The sequence below is a fragment of the Ambystoma mexicanum genome, unplaced genomic scaffold, assembly GCF_040938575.1.
Source record: "Ambystoma mexicanum isolate Mex_15411 unplaced genomic scaffold, UKY_AmexF1_1 Mex_scaf69, whole genome shotgun sequence".
NCBI lineage: Eukaryota > Metazoa > Chordata > Amphibia > Caudata > Ambystomatidae > Ambystoma > Ambystoma mexicanum.
In genome coordinates, this window is record NW_027182487.1 from 1 (window position 1) to 15,609 (window position 15,609).

Here is a 15,609-nt window from a genome sequence, read left to right on the forward strand (position 1 = left end):
TTATTTTGTGATTTTTGGGCCTAGAAACACTTGTGTACAGGTGCGTCATACCTGACATCATATTATATCCTTTATGCCTGAATGCCCCATAGCTTTGGTTTTGCAGATTGAGTCCACCTGGCACACTATTCTTCAAGAGTAAAGAGTTGGGATGCATGGGGTGGGCATTAGCCTTTATTTCTATGGGAGTAGACAGTATACTACTAGACACCCTTTCATTTCCCAATCCTGTGTATGTGTCAATGGCTTTCACAGAACACACATTGTGAAGCAATACATCATTAGACTATGATGAAGACTTCTTCAAATCACAGCCCAATGTTAACTTTTTCTGTGACAATCCCTTGGGTACAGCTGAAGGAGGTTGGTATTTACAAAGAGCTGTGCACAGGCTGCACAGAAGTGCAATCTGTATCAAGGCACACACAGCTCAGACATATATGTTTGGGTTGGTCTGAGATGACATCTCCCTTGATTTTAAATGTAGTGAGAATGCACAGTTCAATTCTCATTAGTATGTATGTGTTCATTTATTTAATGAAAATTGCATGGCAAAAATGCATGTTTATTCCAAAAATACTTAAGCAAACTTTTTAACATTAATTTATAGAGTGAAGGACCAGTGTCCTTAACAATGGTTGAGAGGATGTGGCTAGAGGACCAGATGATGCAGCGGAGGTACATCATACATGTATTGTATTAGCACCCTTTCCAGACCACCCCCTTCTGAGACTTAGCAGACACAATTGCTCTAGAGTGCATACATCATTTCTTTTTTTTGGGGATCAGTATTTAGATTGGAAATATCCCAGTGAAATAGACCCCTTCTGATATGCTTCCTTGGAGTAAGAACTGACCCAGGTTCCCCTTCTCTGCCTATAACATGAATCCTTCCTTCAGCAGCCTTTATGGCATCTCAGTTCTACTGTTGGTTTCTCTGATTAATCCATCCCCTTTTGAACAGGTGCTTTCCTTCCCTGAAGCTTTTAATTCCAGAGTTGGAGTCATGTTTCCTGTGTGTTCCTGGTTTTTAAAATGTGCATTATTACCACACCTTAATGGCACTATTTAATTGGCCAAATCTTTCCAATGTGTTGCTTTGTAGTCAGACACTTCTAAAATATATGCAACCCCAATCTTCATTGGTTGATTATAATTTCAAGTGTAATGTTAATTTAAATGTTCCTGTTGATCCAGAAAAGCACAGACCTAAGATGGGCAGGATATTCACCTTACCCAGCCCTATTTTAAGCCGATGATGCAGTGATTCTGTCTACCTCCCCAGAAGGCTTAAAGGCGACTTTGAACATATTTGAAAATAAATGCGAGCACCTTGGATTGCAATTAAGGTGATAATTCATAGAATTTCGCACAAAAGTGGCACACGCGGCTGGCACACAGTGTCCCCATGCGATACACTGCGCCAGCCGCGTGCGATAAAATCCATTTAATCGCACAGCGTATTCATGGATTTTAGCCTCCAAAACCAGCCGTGGCGCAGTGTGGCGCAGCGACCCTGCAGCAGCGCCACTTACGCCCCCAAGAACGCCCTTGCGCAAGAAAAATCCATCAATATCCCCAATTGATTGCAAATGTCTGCGCTAACCCTGGACCAGTTTACAGGGCTGCAAAACAGCAAAGCCAAGCGGGGAATGTGTATTTCAGGGATTCGCGTTAAGTTTCACACGCGATCCCAACAGGGTATGTGTATTTCAGGGGTTCGCGTGAAGTTTCACACGCGATCCCAACAGGGTACGTGTATTTCAGGGGTGCGCGGGAAGTCCCACACGCGATTGGCCTGGGTACGTGTATTTTGGGGTGCGCGTGAAGTTTCACATGCGAATCCTGCAGGGTACATGTATTTCGGGGTGCACGGGAAGTTTCACACGCAAATTCAGCAGGGTACGTGTATGTCAGGGGTGCGCGGGAAGTCCCACACGCGATTGCCCTGGGTATGTGTATTTCGGGGTGCGCGTGAAGTTTCACACACGAATCCTGCAGGGTACGTGTATTTCGGGGTGCGCGGGAAGTTTCACATGCGAATTCAGCAGGGTACGTGTATTTCAAGGCTGTGCGGGAAGTTCCACACGCGGTTGGCCTGGGTACGTGTATTTCAGGGGTGCGCGGGAAGTTCCACACGCGATTGACCTGGGTACGTGTATTTCAGGGGTGCGCGGGAAGTTCCACATGCGATTGCCCTGGGTACGTGTATTTCGGGGTGCGCGGGAAGTCTCACATGCGATTTCAGCAGGGTATGTGTATTTCAGGGGTTCCGAGGAGTACTACACGTGAATTGGCCGTGTGGGTCCTCCCAGGTGTTCCCTCTACACCCTCCAAGGCCCCTCCAGGCAGCCCACACCAAAGGGGCACTGCACCCCTGCTCATGTCCCGCAGGCAGCCCATCCACCATGGGCATGCCCCCCAGCCAACCCACATGTCACCTTGCACTACTGATCAACAACGCATGTCTCCCAGCACCCCCACGCCCCAGCACTGTGGGGCACCAGCCAGCAGGCCCCCACTCATGTACAACTCATGTCTCCCAGCACTCCCACCCCCCAGCAGTCAGGGGCACCCTCCACCAGTCCCCCACTCATGTCTCCCAGCACCCCCACCCCCCAGCACTGTCGGGCACCTGCCAGCAGGCCCCCACTCATGTCCAACTTATGTCTCCCAGCACCCCCACCCCCCAGCAGTCAGGGGCACCCTCCACCAGGCCCCCACTCATGTTTCCCAACACCCCCGCCCCCAGCACTGTGGGGCACCTGCCAGAAGGCCCCCACTCATGTCCAACTCATGTCTCCCAGCACCCCTAGCCCCCAGCAGTCAGGGGCACCCTCCACCAGGCCCCCACTCATGTCTCCCAGCACCCCCACCCCCCAGCATTCAGGGGCACCCTCCACCAGGCCCCCACTCATGTCTCCCAGCACCCCCATCCCCCAGCAGTCAGGGACATCCTCCACCAGGCCCCCACTCATGTCTCCCAGCACCCCCACCCCCAGCAGTCAAGGGCACCCTCCACCAGACCCCTACTCATGTCCTCCTGCACCTCCACCCCCCAACATCCAGGGGCACCTGCCAGCAGGCCCCCACTCATGTCCAACTCATGTCTCCCAGCATCCCCACCCCCAGCAGTCAGGGGCACTCTCCACCAGGCCCTCACTCATGTTCCCCTGCACCCCCACCCCCCAGCAGACAGGGGCACCCTCCACCGGGCCCTCACTCATGTCTCCCAGCACCCCCACCCCTCAGCAGTCAGGGGCACCCTCCACCAGGCCCCCACTCATGTCTCCCAGCACCCCCAAACCCCAGCACTGTGGGGCACCTGCCAGTAGGCCCCCACTCATGTCTCCCAGCACCCCCACCCCTAGCACTGTGGGGCACCTGCCAGCAGGCCCCCACTCATGTCCAACTCATGTCTCCCAGCACCCACACCCCCCAGCAGTCAGGGGCACCCTCCACCAGGCCCCCACTCATGTCTCCCAACACCCCCACCCCCAGCACTGTGGGGCACCTGCCTGAAGGCCCCCACTCATGTCCAACTCATGTCTCCCAGCACTCCCACCCCCCAGCAGTCAGGGGCACCCTCCACCAGGCCCCCACTCATGTCTCCCAGCACCCCCATCCCCCAGCAGTCAGGGACATCCTTCACCAGGCCCCCACTCATGTCTCCCAGCACCCCCACCCCCAGCAGTCAAGGGCACCCTCCACCAGGCCCCTACTCATGTCCTCCTGCACCTCCACCCCCCAACATCCAGGGGCACCTGCCAGCAGGCCCCCACTCATGTCCAACTCATGTCTCCCAGCATCCCCACCCCCAGCAGTCAGGGGCACTCTCCACCAGGCCCTCACTCATGTTCCCCTGCACCCCCACCCCCCAGCAGACAGGGGCACCCTCCACCGGGCCCTCACTCATGTCTCCCAGCACCCCCACCCCTCAGCAGTCAGGGGCACCCTCCACCAGGCCCCCACTCATGTCTCCCAGCACCCCCAAACCCCAGCACTGTGGGGCACCTGCCAGCAGGCCCCCACTCATGTCTCCCAGCACCCCCACCCCTAGCACTGTGGGGCACCTGCCAGCAGGCCCCCACTCATGTCCAACTCATGTCTCCCAGCACCCACACCCCCCAGCAGTCAGGGGCACCCTCCACCAGGCCCCCACTCATGTCTCCCAACACCCCCACCCCCAGCACTGTGGGGCACCTGCCAGAAGGCCCCCACTCATGTCCAACTCATGTCTCCCAGCACTCCCACCCCCCAGCAGTCAGGGGCACCCTCCACCAGTCCCCCACTCATGTTTCCCAGCACCCCCACCCCCCAGCACTGTCGGGCACCTGCCAGCAGGCCCCCACTCATGTCCAACTCATGTCTCCAAGCACCCCCACCCCCCAGCAGTCAGGGGCACCCTCCAACAGGCCCCCACTCATGTCTCCCAGCACCCCCACACCCCAGCAGTCAGGGGCACCCTCCACCAGTCCCCCACTCATGTCTCCCAGCACCCCCATCCCCCAGCAGTCAGGGGCACCCTCCACCAGGCCCCACCTCATGTCTCCCAACACTCCCACCCCCCAGCACTGTGAGGCACCTGCCAGCAAGTCCCCACTCATGTCCAACTCATGTCTCCCAGCACCCCCAACCCCCAGCAGTCAAGGGCACCCTCCACCAGGCCCCCACTCATGTCTCCCAGCACCCCCACCCCCCAGCATTCAGGGGCACCCTCCACCAGGCCCCCACTCATGTCCCAGCACCCCCACCCCCCGGCAGTCAGGGACACCCTCCACCAGGCCCCCACTCATGTCTCCCAGCACCCCCACCCCCAGCAGTCAAGGGCACCCTCCACCAGGCCCCTACTCATGTCCTCCTGCACCTCCACCCCCCAACATCCAGGGGCACCTGGCAGCAGGCCCCCACTCATGTCCAACTCATGTCTCCCAGCATCCCCACCCCCAGCAGTCAGGGGCACTCTCCACCAGGCCCTCACTCATGTTCCCCTGTACCCCCACCCCCCAGCAGACAGGGGCACCCTCCACCGGGCCCTCACTCATGTCTCCCAGCACCCCCACCCCTTAGCAGTCAGGGGCACCCTCCACCAGGCCCCCACTCATGTCTCCCAGCACCCCCACCCCTAGCACTGTGGGGCACCTGCCAGCAGGCCCCCACTCATGTCCAACTCATGTCTCCCAGCACCCACACCCCCCAGCAGTCAGGGGCACCCTCCACCAGTCCCCCACTCATGTTTCCCAGCACCCCCACCCCCCAGCACTGTCGGGCACCTGCCAGCAGGCCCCCACTCATGTCCAACTCATGTCTCCCAGCACCCCCACCCCCCAGCAGTCAGGGGCACCCTCCACCAGGCCCCCACTCATATCTCCCAGGACCCCCACCCCCCAGCATTCAGGGGCACCCTCCAACAGGCCCCCACTCATGTCTCCCAGCACCCCCACCCCCCAGCAGTCAGGGGCACCCTCCACCAGTCCCCCACTCATGTCTCCCAGCACCCCCACCCCCCAGCACTGTCGGGCACCTGCCAGCAGGCCCCCACTCATGTCCAACTTATGTCTCCCAGCACCCCCACCCCCCAGCAGTCAGGGGCACCCTCCACCAGGCCCCCACTCATGTCTCCCAGCACCCCACCCCCCACCACTCAGGGGCACCCTCCACCAGGCCCCCACTCATGTCTCCCAGCACCCCCACCCCCAGCAGTCAAGGGCACCCTCCACCAGGCCCCTACTCATGTCCTCCTGCACCTCCACCCCCCAACATCCAGGGGCACCTGCCAGCAGGCCCCCACTCATGTCCAACTCATGTCTCCCAGCATCCCCACCCCCAGCAGTCAGGGGCACTCTCCACCAGGCCCTCACTCATGTTCCCCTGCACCCCCACCCCCCAGCAGACAGGGGTACCCTCCACCGGGCCCTCACTCATGTCTCCCAGCACCCCCACCCCTCAGCAGTCAGGGGCACCCTCCACCAGACCCCCACTCATGTCTCCCAGCACCCCCAAACCCCAGCACTGTGGGGCACCTGCCAGCAGGCCCCCACTCATGTCTCCCAGCACCCCCACCCCTAGCACTGTGGGGCACCTGCCAGCAGGCCCCCACTCATGTCCAACTCATGTCTCCCAGCACCCACACCCCCCAGCAGTCAGGGGCACCCTCCACCAGGCCCCCACTCATGTCTCCCAACACCCCCATCCCCAGCACTGTGGGGCACCTGCCAGAAGGCCCCCACTCATGTGAAACTCATGTCTCCCAGCACTCCCACCCCCCAGCAGTGAGGGGCACCCTCCACCAGTCCCCCACTCATGTTTCCCAGCACCCCCACCTCCCAGCACTGTCGGGCACCTGCCAGCAGGCCCCCACTCATGTCCAACTCATGTCTCCCAGCACCCCCACCCCCCAGCAGTCAGGGGCACCCTCCACCAGGCCCCCACTCATATCTCCCAGCACCCCCACCCCCCAGCATTCAGGGGCACCCTCCAACAGGCCCCCACTCATGTCTCCCAGCACCCCCACCCCCCAGCAGTAAGGGGCACCCTCCACCAGTCCCCCACTCATGTCTCCCAGCACCCCCACCCCCCAGCACTGTCGGGCACCTGCCAGCAGGCCCCCACTCATGTCCAACTTATGTCTCCCAGCACCCCCAACCCCAGCAGTCAGGGGCACCCTCCACCAGGCCCCCACTCATGTTTCCCAACACCCCCACCCCCAGCACTGTGGGGCACCTGCCAGAAGGCCCCCACTCATGTCCAACTCATGTCTCCCAGCACTCCCACCCCCCAGCAGTCAGGGGCACCCTCCACCAGTCCCCCACTCATGTTTCCCAGCACCCCCACCCGCCAGCACTGTCGGGCACCTGCCAGCAAGCCCCCACTCATGTCCAACTCATGTCTCCCAGCACCCCCACCCCCCAGCAGTCAGGAGCACCCTCCACCAGGCCCCCACTCATATCTCCCAGGACCCCCACCCCCCAGCATTCAGGGGCACCCTCCAACAGGCCCCCACTCATTTCTCCCAGCACCCCCACCCCCCAGCAGTCAGGGGCACCCTCCACCAGTCCCCCACTCATGTCTCCCAGCACCCCCACCCCCCAGCACTGTCAGGCACCTGCCAGCAGGCCCCCACTCATGTCCAACTTATGTCTCCCAGCACCCCCACCCCCCAGCAGTCAGGGGCACCCTCCACCAGGCCCCCACTCATGTCTCCCAGCACCCCCACCCCCCAGCAGTCAGGGGCACCCTCCACCAGGCCCCCACTCATGTCTCCCAGCACCCCCACCCCCAGCAGTCAGGGGCACCCTCCACCAGGCCCCCACTCATGTCCTCCTGCACCCCCACCCCCCAGCATCCAGGGGCACCTGCCAGCAGGCGCCCACTCATGTCCAACTCATGTCTCCCAGCATCCCCAGCAGTCAGGGGCACCCTCCACCAGGCCCTCACTCATGTTCCCCTGTACCCCCACCCCCCAGCAGTCAGGGGAACCCTCTGCCAGGCCCTCACTCATGTTCCCCTGTACCCCCACCCCCCAGCACTCGGGGGCACCTGCCAGCAGGTCCCCACTCATGTCCAACTCATGTCTCCCAGCATCCCCACCCCCAGCAGTCAGGGGCACCCTCCGCCAGGCCCTCACTCATGTTCCCCTGTACCCCCACCCCTCAGCACTCGCGGGCACCTGTCAGCAGGTCCCCACTCATGTCCAACTCATGTCTCCCAGCACACCCACCCCCCAGCAGTCAGGGGCACCCTCCACTAGGCCCCCACTCATGTCTCCCAGCACCCCGACACCCCAGCAGTCAGGGGCACCCTCCACCAGGCCCCCACTCATGTCTCCCAACACCCCCAACCCCGGCACTGTGGGGCACCTGCCACCAGGCGCCCACTCATGTCCAACTCATGTCTCCCAGCATCCCCACCCCCAGCAGTCAGGGGCACCCTCCGCCAGGCCCTCACTCATGTTCCCCTGTACCCCCACCCCCCAGCAGTCAGGGGAACCCTCCTCCGGGCCCCCACTCATGTCTCCCAGCACCCCCACCCCTCAGCAGTCAGGGGCACCCTCCACCAGTCCCCCACTCATGTCTCCCAGCACCCCCACCCCCAGCACTGTGGGGCACCTGCCAGCAGTCCCCCACTCATGTCCAACTCATGTCTCCCAGCACCCACACCCCCCAGCAGTCAGGGGCACCCTCCACCAGGCCCCCACTCACATCTCCCAGCACCCCCACCCCCTGCAGTCAGGGGCACCCTCCACCAGGCCCCCACTCATGTCTCCCAGCACCCCCAACCCCCAGCAGTCAGGGGCACCCTCCACCAGGCCCCCACTCATGTCTCCCAGCACCCCCACCCCCGAGCAGTCAGGGGCACCCTCTACCAGGCTCCCACTCATGTCTCCCAGCACCCCCACTCCCCAGCAGTCAGGGGCACCCTCCACCAGGCCCCCACTCATGTCCCCCTGCACCCCCATCCCCCAGCATCCAGGGGCACCTGCCAGCAGGCCCCCACTCATGTCCAACTCATGTCTCCCAGCACCCCCACCCCCCAGCAGTCAGGGGCACCCTCCACCAGGCCCCCACACATGTCCCCCAGCACCCCCACCCCCAGCAGTCAGGGGCACCCTCCACCAGGCCCCACTCATGTCTCCCAGCACCCACACCCCCCAGCACTGTGGGGCACCTGCCAGCAGGCCCCCACTCATGTCCAACTCATGTCTCCCAGCACCCCCACCCACCAGCAGTCAGAGGCACCCTCCACCAGGCCCCCACTCATGTCTCCCAACACCCCCACCCCCAGCACTGTGGGGCACCTGCCAGCAGGCCCCCACTCATGTCCAACTCATGTCTCCCAGCACCCCCACCCCCCAGCAGTCAGGGGCACCCTCCACCAGGTCCCCACTCATGTCTCCCAGCACCCCCACCCCCCAGCACTGTGGGGCACCTGCCAGCAGGCCCCTACTCATGTCCAACACATGTCTCCCAGCACCCCCACCCCCCAGCATCAGGGGCACCCTCCACAAGGCCCCCACTCATGTCTCCCAGCACTCCCACCCCCCAGCACTCGGGGGCACCCTCCACCAGGCCCCCACTCATGTCTCCCAACACCCCCACCCCCCAGCACTGTGGGGCACCTGCCAGCAGGCCCCCACTCATGTCCAACTCATGTCTCCCAGCACACCCATCCCCCAGCAGTCAGGGGCACCCTCCACCAGGTCCCCACTCATGTCTCCCAGCACCCCCACCCCCCAGCACTGTGGGGCACCTGCCAGCAGGCCCCCACTCATGTCCAACTCATGTCTCCCAGCACACCCTTCCCCCAGCAGTCAGGGGCACCCTCCACTAGGCCCCCACTCATGTCTCCCAGCACCCCCACACCCCAGCAGTCAGGGGCACCCTCCACCAGGCCCCCACTCATGTCTCCCAACACCCCCAACCCCGGCACTGTGGGGCACCTGCCAGCAGGCCCCCACTCATGTCCAACTCATGTCTCCCAGCACCCCCACCCCCCAGCAGTCAGGGGCACCCTCCACCAGGCCCCCACTCATGTCTCCCAGCAGCCCCACCCCCAGCACTGTGGGGCACCTGCCAGCAGGCCCCCACTCATGTCCAACTCATGTCTTCCAGCACCCCCAACCCCCAGCATCAGGGGCACCCTCCACCAGGCCCCCACCATGTCTCCCAGCACCCCCACACCCTAGCAGTCAGGGGAACCCTCCACCAGGCCCCCATTCATGTCTCCCAGCACCCCCACCCCCCAGCAGTCAGGGGCACCCTCGACCAGGCCCGCACTCATGTCTCCCAGCACCCCCACCCCCCAGCAGTCAGGGGCACCCTCCACCAGGCCCCCACTCATGTCTCCCAGCACCCCCACCCCCCAGCAGTCAGGGGCACCCTCCACCACGCCCCCACTCATGTCTCCCAGCACCCCCACCCCCCAGCAGTCAGGGGCACCCGCCACCAGGCCCCCACTCATGTCCTCCTGCACCCCCCCAGCATCCAGGGGCACCTGCCAGCAGGCCCCCACTCATGTCCAACTAATGTCTCCCAGCATCCCACCCCCAGGAGTCAGAGGCACCCTCCACCAGGCCCTCACTCATGTCCCCCTGCACCCCCACCCCCCAGCAGTCAGGGGCACCCTGCACTGGGCCCCCACTCATGTCTCCTAGCACCCCCACCCCTCAGTAGTCAGGGGCACCCTCCACCAAGCCCCCACTCATGTCTCCCAGCACCACCAACCCCCAGCACTGTGGGGTACCTGCCAGCAGGCCCCCACTCAGGTCTCCCAGCACCCCCACCCCCAGCACTGTGGGGCACCTGCCAGCAGGCCCCCACTCATGTCCAACTCATGTCTCCCAGCACCCACACCCCCCAGCAGTCAGGGGCACCCTCCACCAGGCCCCCACTCACGTCTCCCAGCACCCCCACCCCCCAGCAGTCAGGGGCACCCTCCACCAGGCCCCCACTCATGTCTCCCAGCACCCCCACCCCCCAGCAGTCAGGGGCACCCTCCACCAGGCCCCCACTCATGTCTCCCAGCACCCCCACCCCCCAGCATTCAAAGGCACCCTCCACCAGGCCCCCACTCATGTCTCCCAGCACCCCCACCCCCCAGCAGTCAGGGGCACCCTCCACCAGGCCCCCACTGATGTCCCCCTGCACCCCCTCCCCCCAGAAGTCAGGGGGACCCTCCACCAGGCACCCACTCATGTCTCCCAGCACCCCCACCCCCCAGCACTGTGGGGCACCTGCCAGCTGGCCCCCACTCATGTCTCCCAGCACCCCCACCCCCCAGCACTGTGGGGCACCTGCCAGCAGGCCCCACTCATGTCCAACTCATGTCTCCCAGCACCCACACCCCCCAGCAGTCAGGGGCACCCTCCACCAGGCCCCCACTCATGTCTCCCAGCATCCCCAACCCCCAGCACTGTGGAGCACCTGCCAGCAGGCCCCCACTCTTGTCCAACTCATGTCTCCCAGCACCCCCACCTCCCAGCAGTCAGGGGCACCCTTCACCAGGCCTCCACTCATGTCTACCAGCACCCCCACCCTCCAGCAGTCAGGGGCAACCTCCACCAGGCCCCCACTCATGTCTCCGAGCACCCCAAACACCAGCAGTCAGGGACACGCACCACCAGGCCCCCATTCATGTCTCCCAGCACCCCACCCCCAGCAATCAGGGGCACCCTCCACCAGGCCCCCACTCATGTCTCCCAGCACCCCCACCCCCCAGCAGTCAGGGGCACCCTCCACCAGGCCCCCACTCATGTCCCCCTGCACCCCCACCCCCCAGCAGCCAGGGGCACCCTCCACCAGGCCCCCACTCATCTCTCCCAGCACCCCCACCCCCCAGCAGTCAGGGGCACCCTCCACCAGGCCCCCACTCATGTCTCCCAGCACCCCCACCCCCCAGCACTGTGGGGCACCTGCCAGCAGGCCCCCAATCATGTCTCCCAGCACCCTCACCCCCCAGCAGTCAGGGGCACCCTCCACCAGGCCCCCACTTATGTCTCCCAGCACCCCCCAGCAGTCAGGGGCACCCTCCACCAGGCCCCTACCCATGTCTCCCCGCACCCCCACCCACCAGCAGTCAGGGGCACCCTCCACAAGGCCCCCACTCATGTCCCCCTTCACCCTCACACCCCAGCATCCAGGGACACCTGCCAGCAGGCCCCCACTCATGTCCAACTCATGTCTCCCAGCACCCCCACCCCCCAGCAGTCAGGGGCACCCTCCACCGGGCCCCCACTCATGTTTCCCAGCACCCCCCCAGCTGTCAGGGGCACCCTCCACCAGGCCCCCACTCATGTCTCCCAGCACCCCCACCCCCAAGCAGTCAGGGGTACCCTCCACCAGGCCCCTACTCATGACTCCCCGCACCCCCACCCCCCAGCAGTCAGGGACACCCTCCACAAGGCCCTCACTCATGTCCCCCTGCACCCCCACCCCACAGCATCCAGGGACACCTGCCAGCAGGCCCCCACTCATGTCCAACTCATGTCTCCCAGCACCCCCACCCCCGAGCAGTCACAGGCACCCTCCACCAGGCCCCCACTCATGTCCCCCTACACCCCCACCCCCAGCAGTCAGGGGGACCCTCCACCAGGCCCCCACTCATGTCTCCCAACACCCCCACCCCCAGCACTGTGGGGCACCTGCCAGAAGGCCCCCACTCATGTCCAACTCATGTCTCCCAGCACTCCCACCCCCCAGCAGTCAGGGGCACCCTCCACCAGTCCCCCACTCATGTTTCCCAGCACCCCCACCCCCCAGCACTGTCGGGCACCTGCCAGCAGGCCCCCACTCATGTCCAACTCATGTCTCCCAGCACCCCCACCCCCCAGCAGTCAGGGGCACCCTCCAACAGGCCCCCACTCATGTCACCCAGCACCCCCACACCCCAGCAGTCAGGGGCACCCTCCACCAGTCCCCCACTCATGTCTCCCAGCACCCCCATCCCCCAGCAGTCAGGGGCACCCTCCACCAGGCCCCACCTCATGTCTCCCAACACTCCCACCCCCCAGCACTGTCAGGCACCTGCCAGCAAGTCCCCACTCATGTCCAACTCATGTCTCCCAGCACCCCCACCCCCCAGCAGTCAAGGGCACCCTCCACCAGGCCCCCTCTCATGTCTCCCAGCACCCCCACCCCCCAGCATTCAGGGGCACCCTCCACCAGGCCCCCACTCATGTCTCCCAGCACCCCCACCCCCCGGCAGTCAGGGACACCCTCCACCAGGCCCCCACTCATGTCTCCCAGCACCCCCACCCCCAGCAGTCAAGGGCACCCTCCACCAGGCCCCTACTCATGTCCTCCTGCACCTCCACCCCCCAACATCCAGGGGCACCTGGCAGCAGGCCCCCACTCATGTCCAACTCATGTCTCCCAGCATCCCCACCCCCAGCAGTCAGGGGCACTCTCCACCAGGCCCTCACTCATGTTCCCCTGTACCCCCACCCCCCAGCAGACAGGGGCACCCTCCACCGGGCCCTCACTCATGTCTCCCAGCACCCCCACCCCTTAGCAGTCAGGGGCACCCTCCACCAGGCCCCCACTCATGTCTCCCAGCACCCCCACCCCTAGCACTGTGGGGCACCTGCCAGCAGGCCCCCACTCATGTCCAACTCATGTCTCCCAGCACCCACACCCCCCAGCAGTCAGGGGCACCCTCCACCAGTCCCCCACTCATGTTTCCCAGCACCCCCACCCCCCAGCACTGTCGGGCACCTGCCAGCAGGCCCCCACTCATGTCCAACTCATGTCTCCCAGCACCCCCACCCCCCAGCAGTCAGGGGCACCCTCCACCAGGCCCCCACTCATATCTCCCAGGACCCCCACCCCCCAGCAGTCAGGGGCACTCTCCACCAGGCCCTCACTCATGTTCCCCTGCACCCCCACCCCCCAGCAGACAGGGGTACCCTCCACCGGGCCCTCACTCATGTCTCCCAGCACCCCCACCCCTCAGCAGTCAGGGGCACCCTCCACCAGACCCCCACTCATGTCTCCCAGCACCCCCAAACCCCAGCACTGTGGGGCACCTGCCAGCAGGCCCCCACTCATGTCTCCCAGCACCCCCACCCCTAGCACTGTGGGGCACCTGCCAGCAGGCCCCCACTCATGTCCAACTCATGTCTCCCAGCACCCACACCCCCCAGCAGTCAGGGGCACCCTCCACCAGGCCCCCACTCATATCTCCCAGCACCCCCACCCCCCAGCATTCAGGGGCACCCTCCAACAGGCCCCCACTCATGTCTCCCAGCACCCCCACCCCCCAGCAGTAAGGGGCACCCTCCACCAGTCCCCCACTCATGTCTCCCAGCACCCCCACCCCCCAGCACTGTGGGGCACCTGCCAGCAGGCCCCCACTCATGTCCAACTTATGTCTCCCAGCACCCCCAACCCCAGCAGTCAGGGGCACCCTCCACCAGGCCCCCACTCATGTTTCCCAACACCCCCACCCCCAGCACTGTGGGGCACCTGCCAGAAGGCCCCCACTCATGTCCAACTCATGTCTCCCAGCACTCCCACCCCCCAGCAGTCAGGGGCACCCTCCACCAGTCCCCCACTCATGTTTCCCAGCACCCCCACCCCCCAGCACTGTCGGGCACCTGCCAGCAAGCCCCCACTCATGTCCAACTCATGTCTCCCAGCACCCCCACCCCCCAGCAGTCAGGAGCACCCTCCACCAGGCCCCCACTCATATCTCCCAGGACCCCCACCCCCCAGCATTCAGGGGCACCCTCCAACAGGCCCCCACTCATTTCTCCCAGCACCCCCACCCCCCAGCAGTCAGGGGCACCCTCCACCAGTCCCCCACTCATGTCTCCCAGCACCCCCACCCCCCAGCACTGCCAGGCACCTGCCAGCAGGCCCCCAATCATGTCCAACTTATGTCTCCCAGCACCCCCACCCCCCAGCAGTCAGGGGCACCCTCCACCAGGCCCCCACTCATGTCTCCCAGCACCCCCACCCCCCAGCAGTCAGGGGCACCCTCCACCAGGCCCCCACTCATGTCTCCCAGCACCCCCACCCCCAGCAGTCAGGGGCACCCTCCACCAGGCCCCCACTCATGTCCTCCTGCACCCCCCCCCAGCATCCAGGGGCACCTGCCAGCAGGCGCCCACTCATGTCCAACTCATGTCTCCCAGCATCCCCAGCAGTCAGGGGCACCCTCCACCAGGCCCTCACTCATGTTCCCCTGTACCCCCACCCCCCAGCAGTCAGGGGAACCCTCTGCCAGGCCCTCACTCATGTTCCCCTGTACCCCCACCCCCCAGCACTCGGGGGCACCTGCCAGCAGGTCCCCACTCATGTCCAACTCATGTCTCCCAGCATCCCCACCCCCAGCAGTCAGGGGCACCCTCCGCCAGGCCCTCACTCATGTTCCCCTGTACCCCCACGCCTCAGCACTCGGGGGCACCTGTCAGCAGGTCCCCACTCATGTCCAACTCATGTCTCCCAGCACACCCACCCCCCAGCAGTCAGGGGCACCCTCCACTAGGCCCCCACTCATGTCTCCCAGCACCCCCACACCCCAGCAGTCAGGGGCACCCTCCACCAGGCCCCCACTCATGTCTCCCAACACCCCCAACCCCGGCACTGTGGGGCACCTGCCACCAGGCGCCCACTCATGTCCAACTCATGTCTCCCAGCATCCCCACCCCCAGCAGTCAGGGGCACCCTCCGCCAGGCCCTCACTCATGTTCCCCTGTACCCCCACCCCCCAGCAGTCAGGGGAACCCTCCTCCGGGCCCCCACTCATGTCTCCCAGCACCCCCACCCCTCAGCAGTCAGGGGCACCCTCCACCAGGCCCCCACTCATGTCTCTCAGCACCCCCACCCCCAGCACTGTGGGGCACCTGCCAGCAGTCCCCCACTCATGTCCAACTCATGTCTCCCAGCACCCACACCCCCCAGCAGTCAGGGGCACCCTCCACCAGGCCCCCACTCACATCTCCCAGCACCCCCACCCCCTGCAGTCAGGGGCACCCTCCACCAGGCCCCCACTCATGTCTCCCAGCACCCCCAACCCCCAGCAGTCAGGGGCACCCTCCACCAGGCCCCCACTCATGTCTCCCAGCACCCCCACCCCCGAGCAGTCAGGGGCACCCTCTACCAGGCTCCC